This window comes from Mandrillus leucophaeus, unplaced genomic scaffold, assembly GCF_000951045.1.
Source record: "Mandrillus leucophaeus isolate KB7577 unplaced genomic scaffold, Mleu.le_1.0 Scaffold616, whole genome shotgun sequence".
Classification (NCBI taxonomy): Eukaryota; Metazoa; Chordata; class Mammalia; order Primates; family Cercopithecidae; genus Mandrillus; species Mandrillus leucophaeus.
In genome coordinates, this window is record NW_012106653.1 from 1419900 (window position 1) to 1429128 (window position 9229).

The window sequence follows — 9229 nt, forward strand, 5'->3', positions numbered from 1 at the left end:
ACTGAATGATTTTCCTCTATTATCAGTAACAAGGTCAAAATATCCTTCTTTACCACCTCTATTCAGCTTTGTATCAGAGAGACTAGCCAGTTCAAAAAGTAAAGAAAAAAATTCCAGATTGGAAAAGAAGTAAAACTATAAGCATAGACAACATGATTATCAAAAGTGAAATTTCAATAAAACCTATGAAAAAGCTAATAGAATTAATAAAGGAGTTTACCTAGGTTGCAGGACACATGATCAATATACAAAAATCAATTCTTTTATATGATCATGAGCAAAGGGAAATTGAAATGAAAACATGATTTACAATAGTATTAAATATATAAAATACTGATGTTACAAAAGATGTATAAAATCAATTCTTTATAAATTAAAAATCATTGCTGAAAGAAATGAAAGAAGACCTAAATAAATAGAGAGATATACTGTGTTCATGGGGCAGGAAATTTAATATTGTTTAGATGTCAGTTCTCCCCCAAACTGATCTATAGACTTGACAAAAGCCTAGCCAAATTCTCAGCAGTTTTTCTCTTTTCCTAGAAAAAGCTGTCCTTAAAATTTATATGAAATTGCATACCACCTAAAATAACCAAAAGAACTTCAAAAAGGAACAAAGTTAGAGTACTTACACTGCCTAACTTGAAGCAACAATAATTAAAAAGTGTGGTATTGGTATAAAGAGAAAATAGGTCAATAAAACAGAGTGAAGAGTTCAGAAGTAAGCCATATATGCTGATTTTCAACAAATATGCAAGGCAATTGTTAAAGAAAGAGTAATATTTTTAGCAAATTCTGCTGTGATAATTAGCTATTCACATGCCAAAAAAAGCCCAACTTTAATCTGTACCTCACACCATATACAAAAATTAACTGAAAGTAAATCATAAGCTTAAATGTAAAGCACAAATTCATAAGAATTTTTGATAAAAACATAGAAGGAAATCTTTGTGACCTTAGATTAGGCAAATACAACACCAAAAGCCATTTTTAAAAGTTGATAAATTGAACTTTATCAAAATAAAAAACATGCTGTTTGACACTACTGAGATATTGAAAGAAGTCATAGAATAAAATATTTACAAATCACAGATCTAATAAAGGATTCATTTCCAGAAAATATAGAGAACTCTTAAAACTCAGTAATAAGGCCGGGCGCGGTGGCTCATCCCAGCACTTTGGGAGGCCGAGACGGGCGGATCACGAGGTCAGGAGATCGAGAGGATCCTGGCTAACACGGTGAAACCCCGTCTCTACTAAAAAATACAAAAAACTAGCCCGACGAGGTGGCGGGCGCCTGTAGTCCCAGCTACTTGGGAGGCTGAGGCAGGAGAATGGCGTAAACCCGAGAGGCGGAGCTTGCAGTGAGCCGAGATCCGGCCACTGCACTCCAGCTTGGGCGACAGAGCCAGACTTCGTCTCAAAAAAAAAAAAAAAAAAACCAAACCAAACAAAAAAAAAACCTCAATAATAAGAAAACAAACAATCCGATGTTTAAAACGGATAAAAGATTTAAACAAACCTTTTAGCTAAGAAGATATACAGATAGCAAATTTTCACATGAGTAGATGGTCAACATGCTTAGCCGTCAGGGAAATATAAATTAAAATCATAAGATAACACCACACAACTATTAGAATGCCTGAAGTTAAAGACTGACCTTCGCACATGTTCATGAGTATGTGGAGCAACTGGAACACTAATACAATACTAGTGGGAATGTAAAATGATACAACCGCATTAGGAATTAATTTGTCAGTTTTTAAAATGTTAAACATACATATACCATATGGCAAACCATTCTAATCCTAGGTATTTACCCAACAGAAATAAAAGCATATGTCAATACTAAGACTTGTACACAAATGTTCATAGCAGCTTTACATGAAATAGCCAAAAACTGGAAAGTAACCATATATTCATCGACAGGCAAATGGATAAAATTGCAGTATATCTGTGCAATGGAATACAAGTAATCAATAAAAAGAATGAACTACTGATACATGCAAAAACATGGAAGAATCTCAAAATACTTAATTTAGTGAAAAAGGTCAAAGAAGAGTACATAGGGTATGTTTCCATTTATATAAATGCCAAGAACATGCAAACTAATCTATAATGAGAGAAAGTGGATAAGTGATTGCCTGGTCAGTTCATGCTGCTATAACAAAGTACTATGAATAGGTGGCTTATCAACCACAGAAATTTATTTCTCATAATTCTTGAGGCTGGAAGTCTAAGATCAGGATGTCAGCATGGTCAGGCTCTGATGAGGGTCCTCTTCTGGGTTGCAGGCTATTGACTTCTTGTATTTTCACATGGTAGACAGCAGAGAGATGAGAGAAAGCAAGCTCTTCTATGTCTTTTTATATGAGCACTAATCTCATTCATGAGGGCTTCACCTCAGGGCCTAATTACCCTTCAAAGGCCACACTTCCTACTGCCATCAGATTGGGAGTATGATTTCCACATATGAATTTGGGGATACACAAACATTCAGTTCATAGCACACGGGAATGCCACGGGGGGAACATTATATGTAACCTAAGAAGATACCACTTTTCTCCAGAGACAACGGTCTTCTTTTACCAACAATTTACCTTTAAAATGTTCAAAAATATGGAATATTTATAGAATTTTACCATGGAAACTTTTATATTCGTTACCTCCTAGTTTCTACGTTTAATATTTTACTTTATTTATCACATCTATCCATCTATTCATCTGAGAGGATTTTTTAAGTTTTTATTTATGTACCTATTCATTTATTTTGCCAAACACTCAGGGACAATAATAAACCAGGATTATTTCAGTTCAATTTCAAGGTCTGTGATTTTCTGGACTACAAAGATGAGTCAAAGACTGCAGTCAATACAGAAACTGTTTTTTACTTTTGGTTCGTTTTTTCTTTTTAGTGTGCGTTGCTTCAGAGCATTAATCCAAAGCACATCGTGGTCCACCAAGACTCTCTTCTTTGGCCGACCCTGGACTAAAATGTTTGCTTCACAGTTCTCCTTTGAGACTACTAACACTGCTTATCCCCTGGGTTACATCTTTCATATCAATAAGCACTCCCTGGGCAAAAACAACTTCATATTGCAGACTCTTTTGTCTGGATTTACATCTCCTGCAGTTGCTCAGTATCTTGTTAGCTTTTTATTGCTTTTAGAAGGTTATATATTTATATATATATAATTATATATAATTATATAATATAATATCTGTCTCTTATACACATCTAGATGGGTATAAGAGAAAGGTTAGGGCATACTGAGGCCAATTTTTATATATATACTTTAAGTTCTGAGATACATGTGCAGAACGTGCAGGTTTGTTACATAGGTATACACGCGCCATGGTGGTTTGCTGCACCCATCAACCCATCACCTACATTAGGTGTTTCTCCTAATGCTATCCCTCCCTTGACTCCTGACAGGTGCCTGTGTGTGATGTTCCCCTCCCTGTGTCCATGTGTTCTCATTGTTCAGCTCCCGCTTATGAATGAGAACATGTGGTGTTTGGATTTAAAAATATTTCATCCATATTTTTTAGCTGTCTTAGTGGGAGGGTTAGACTGAATGACCTAGACTATAACTACCAGAAACATAAATCTCTCATTCTCTCATAACACCATTTAAATCACAATTCCATCCCTGTCACTACACTAAAACAGCTCTTCTTAAGGTCACCAGTGACTCCCAGATTTGCAATACCAATGGTCAATTACCAATTCTCATCTTGACCTTTCAGCAACCTCTGGTATTAAAGGGTCAAATCTTTCTTTATTCACTTAACTTCTGAAACGTGTCACTCTCCTGGATTTTACCCCACCTCATTTAGTTGTTCTTTCCCAGGATCCTATGCTGGAATCTCTTCCTTGAACTTGATCCTATGTATCCATGTGGTCAGGGCAAAATGTTTGCAAAATTTCCCTTCTGTGTGCCTACTTTCTTGGTGACCTCACTGAGATTTAAATAACATATACAGGTTTAAATAACATATACAACCATCATGATTATTGAATATTATGAATCAAATCCTTAATCTAAATATCATAGAGACATTTACCTTTCATATTTTTTTCAATTCTCTAAGCATTATATTTTTGCTGGTTTAATGTCAAAGACTATTGTATTCAAATAATCTTATAATTTAATGAAGTTTTACCCATTTAAAAAAAAAAAGAGAAAGCAAGGGGAAATAATTTACCTACTACCACAGAGAGGCTGGTAAGTACAAATAAAACCCTGTGGACTCTGATTTTTTTCATCCATTTGTTGTATATCACATTATCTATGCAACGTTTTTTCTAGAGTATCTAATAGGGATTTTAAAATTGACACATACAAAACCGAATTCTTGATTCCTCCAATCTTTCCCCACTGGAACATGTTCTCCTCATTGTTACTCATCTTTAGTAAATAATACTATTACTCATCCAGGTTTTCAGACCAAAACCCCATGTGTCATTATAGTATCTATAAGTTTATGGCTTTTATTAGTTGTTAACTGCAAAATATTTGGCTTCCATATCTTGATTTATTCCTCCTGTTTCATTGTCTTTTCTTTCTTCTGGGATTCAAAAACCAATATCCTCAACCTTTTCACTATGTTCCATTTGTGTCTTATACATTTCCCACGTTTTGTCTCTTCATGCTTGAATTCTTGACTTATAATTTCTATTTAATGCTTTTAAAAATATTCTAGTTATCTGCAGAACTTCATCATATTGTCATCTATTTTTAACATAGTGATCATAGTGTGCTCTTTTTAAGCTCTTATCTGATATTCCAACGACTAGATCTTCAGTGGATCTGTTTGTCTTCTATTATTTTCTTGGTTTTCCGTCACTTAATCACACTTGCTAATATGCTTGTTTATTTATTATTGGATATCAGATATTTGAGGCTCTGGACAATGTTGTTTTCCTTCAGAAAATTTACTTTTGTGTCTAGCAGGAAGTAGAAGAAAAAAAGAAAGTAGTTTGAGCTGGATCTGGTTTGTCTTTCAGTTTTTATAAAGTCTGCTCTATTTCCAAATAACTTTTACTCATAAGGTATAGCCCTTCAAGGCTCCCAGCAGAATGTATGAGTTTTATCAGGATTCCTCCATCTTGGTGGACCCGGAACTCCTATTTTTGTCTCCTCAGTGTCATGAGACTACTGAGAGTTCTGTGTAGTTTTCCAGTCTCTCTGTCACACTTGTAGATCGATAAATATCTCAAGGTGAACAGTTACACTGAATTTTGGGCTCACTCCCTGCACTTACTCTTTTTACAGAAGAGGAGTGACTTTTGGAACTTTATGTTCTGGCTGTCTTAGTAGTTCTAAGATGTCTTTATATCCATGTTTTAAGTATTTTATCCAGCTCTTCTAGTTCTCAGTGCACAGTCTGATAAAATCTAATACAGCATAATCAGAGCAGAACCCGTAGGAGTCAATCTTGATTTTTTTTCTTTTATATCACATCCACATTTGATCTGCCCCAAAGTCCTGTGGGCTCTACCTTTTAAATATATCTTGAATGTAACCAGTTATCACCACTCTATTCTAAGTCAATATTATCTCCCACTTAAACAATTGTAATAGCCTCCTCAATGGCAGAAGAATGAACTTCAGGTGAAAAGTCAGATTTTGTTTTGAAATAAAAGAATAAATACAGAATGGGTATGGAGACAGTGATATTTTGTAGATTAGGTATTGATGCAAAAACCTGAGGAGGTTCCTCTCCAGTCTCTTCTATTTTCCCTGTATCTTAGGAGGTGAAGTAATCTGCTGGAGAAAGGCCAGGAGTGTAAGATGAGAGATTTAAGGAGAGTGGAAGAGTGCCTTAACAACAACAACAGCAACAAAGAAGCATTGTTGAGGCCTCATTGGAAACTGGTCATGAATGTGGTAGAACCAAGCTACGATGTCATGTGACACAGAAGTAAATAGTTGGGCTCACCAAACTTCATGCTTTGTAAGTAAATACAGTTAAAAGACAAGCAGTAGAGGAATTTGGGATTATTGAAAAGATGAATTTTATTCCTGGAATGGTGGTCTAAAAGCTCTAATTTGGATAGGAATGAAATAGAGAGAGTGAAAGCTGATATATTTGGGTAAACTGAAATGGTCAGTGACCTAGAGGTCCCAAGTAAAGTTTAAAAAAAAGCTGTATAATGGAGGTAGAGTTGAACCCCATTTCAGACAAGCTGAAAATGAGAGGGTTGTAGGATCAGAGGTAGGTGCTAAAATTTGTGATATTGGAAATGGAGAGATTGCAGGTGATAACAGTGTCTGAGGTGGAGCTGTGGCCTGGATGACTTAGGTGCATTGGAGAGTAAAAGGAGGAGAGAAGGAACTGAGAGGCTTCTATATTGGCTGTTGAACCTGAAGTAACTCATTGGCATTGAAGTAACTCAAAATGATGGCAGGCTTGGGGTGGAGAGAAGAATGATAAACAAAAGACCAACGTCTTTCACTGGCTGGGAGGTTAGAATGGCCTAGCTGAGTGGCATAGGCCTCAAGCAGGAGGTGTCTCATTATCTCAGAGCAGCAATGGAGTGAGAAACCACTCTTAGATCCTAAGTGGGGTGGAGGTGTTAGAAAGCAGACACAGCTTGCCCAGGCTTCCTGAAAGTGGCTTCTTTTTTCCCCAAATCTCAGAGCTGGGTCAAGGACAAGAAAATATATGGCATTTGGGGAATGACAATACAGTAGAAGACTGATGGTCAAGTGTTTGTAACAGATAACCTGCAAGTTGCCATTCAACCTTGAGACCCCAGGATAATAAGATGTTGTAAAGTGTTTAGATTGTTTGGACACAATGCTTCTTAAATGAGATAGCTAAAAATTGTTATTTACTTTCCGGAAGGTGAACTTAGGTTGTAGTATTACATAGAGCCTAAATATGAAAAAAAAAATACACTAATGCTCAATAACTGTCTCATTGGACATTATCACATACTTAAGATTTCTCAAAATTTCAAAGGAATATGCTAGTCACAAAAATGATTCCCTTAATTAAAACAGCAAAGCTGCTCATTTTGTTGGAGGTGACCTTTCTGTGTCTAAAGGATAAATTGTGTGATTTCTCTCAGTAATGTGTCTGTATGGCTTGATTTTTAGTAAACAATATGGTTATATGTATGCAGGTATACCTTCCAAAAAGAGGTAGAATGTAGTCTTATTTTTACATAGAAATTTGGAATAAAGAAATTTTTTAAATGGGTTGATTAGGTCTGAGTTATCCAAAGAGCCCACAATTAACCAGAATCTTGGTTCAGTTTTTTCAATCATTCAACAGACATTCACCAAATACCTAGTAAGTGCAACAAACTCTTTTAAATGCTAGAGATATAACAATAACAACAACAACAACTAGATGTATTTTCTGTAGCAAGTTTTTCTTTTAATTGTGTGGTACTGTTGTCAAACCTAAGACCATTTAATGAAAAGGCAAAAATGGTCATGTAATCTGATCCAAAGAACAGCAAACAGTCTGGAATAGTATGGATTTCTAACAACTCACTAGCTAATTTTGGAAATCATTAAGTTTTAAATACCCTTGCACATTGGTTTACAATATGCTCTGGTAATCAATATTGATATAAATTGATAAAAATTATGATATTTTTTCATGAAACCACCAAATCATTTCATAATCTACAGAACTGAATCCTTAGGTTGATTAAAACCTAGGCTTATAGATAGGGGGACTAGACATAGGAGGCTTTTCTTCCTTCTATTGCTAGGACAATCCCTGTCACTTTGGGCAATATTCTCAAAAGTATCTTAGCTTGGAAAATAAAAGTTATGGTCAAGTAACTTACAGATCAACGATCTACAGAACAGAACATACCACCACATTTCAAAAGAAACAAAGTAAGCATGCAGCAGTCAAATCTGAATTTATAAAATTACTTTATGATATTTAAGTTAAATTTTTCTATCCACAACCAGCTGTGGATTCTCTATAAGCTTTTCTGAGTGTTTTTTAAATTAATTATTTGAAAACAAAAACAATGTTGATTAATGGGAACTTGGGTTTTAGAGCCGAGTTTTAATGGGTAGTGACATATGATATTTATCTGCAGAATCAGTAAAAGCTATTAGCTTTTGGTTCCACCACAGAGAGACAGCAGCATGCTATGCATGATATCCAGAAAAAACACTAAAATAGTTTAACGAGCAAATTTCATTGTACCCTCAGGGGCGATTTTTAGTCAAGATCACTCCAAGTCTGCTATAACAAAGGTCAGGATATAAAGAACACAGAGGTACTGTCCAAAGTGCCTTGATCTTTTCTTGGTGACTTACAGTGTAACTGTCACCCACAACATTCCCAACTGACAGTCTTTCCTTTAAGTCTGAAAATATTATTATATGTTTTACTTCACTTGTTTTTCTCATTTGTAAGTTAGTGCATGAAATGTATGCATATGCACAATTTGTTTTCAAAGAAAGATTTTTGCTCTGAAATTACTTTTTAGAATTAAATCTGTTTGGCTAGATTATTATCCTATTGCAGCCAATAAAACAAAATTACCCCCTGGGTTTCTGGGGTTAAGAATTTGGCCTAGCAAATTCATAGCTCATGTATCACTAAATGTCAGTTCATTAATAATTTTTATGTGCCGTACTATACAGATGCTATTCTGAGAAATTTAATTCCATGTAAAGATGTCCTAATGATATCTTTAAAATTTACCAGTACAGACTTAGGAGCAGATATACACCCATTTTATAGATGAAGAAACTGAAGTTAAATATAAAAATCACAAAGGAGAAAAAACCCCAAAAAATATAGAACCCAGTCTTCTGCTACATGAAAAACAGAAGTTTATTATCTGACAATTTTTAAAACAGGATTAGAAAAGATATGGGGATTCCAACTTTACTGTTCTTGGTTTACTCTTTCTGAAAATGTCCACAATTATATTGACACTTACTGAGCACTTATTCTGTGCTAAGAATTCTACTGGGTGCTTACTCTACGTTATTTAAGTTAATTTTCACAACAACATTATAAGGTTGTATTGACAACTACTATGCAATGCACACTGAAAAGATGAATTGATTTACCTTGGTCTCACAGAGCCAGGACTCAGACCCAACTGTCTAGTTCCAGAGCACCTGCCTTAAACCACACTGCTAAACTACTTCTCAGGGTGAGGTTGACCCCTGTGATGTTCAGAAATCTATGAGATTTTACTACCTCCCTTTTGCAGATGGAGAAACAGAGGCTC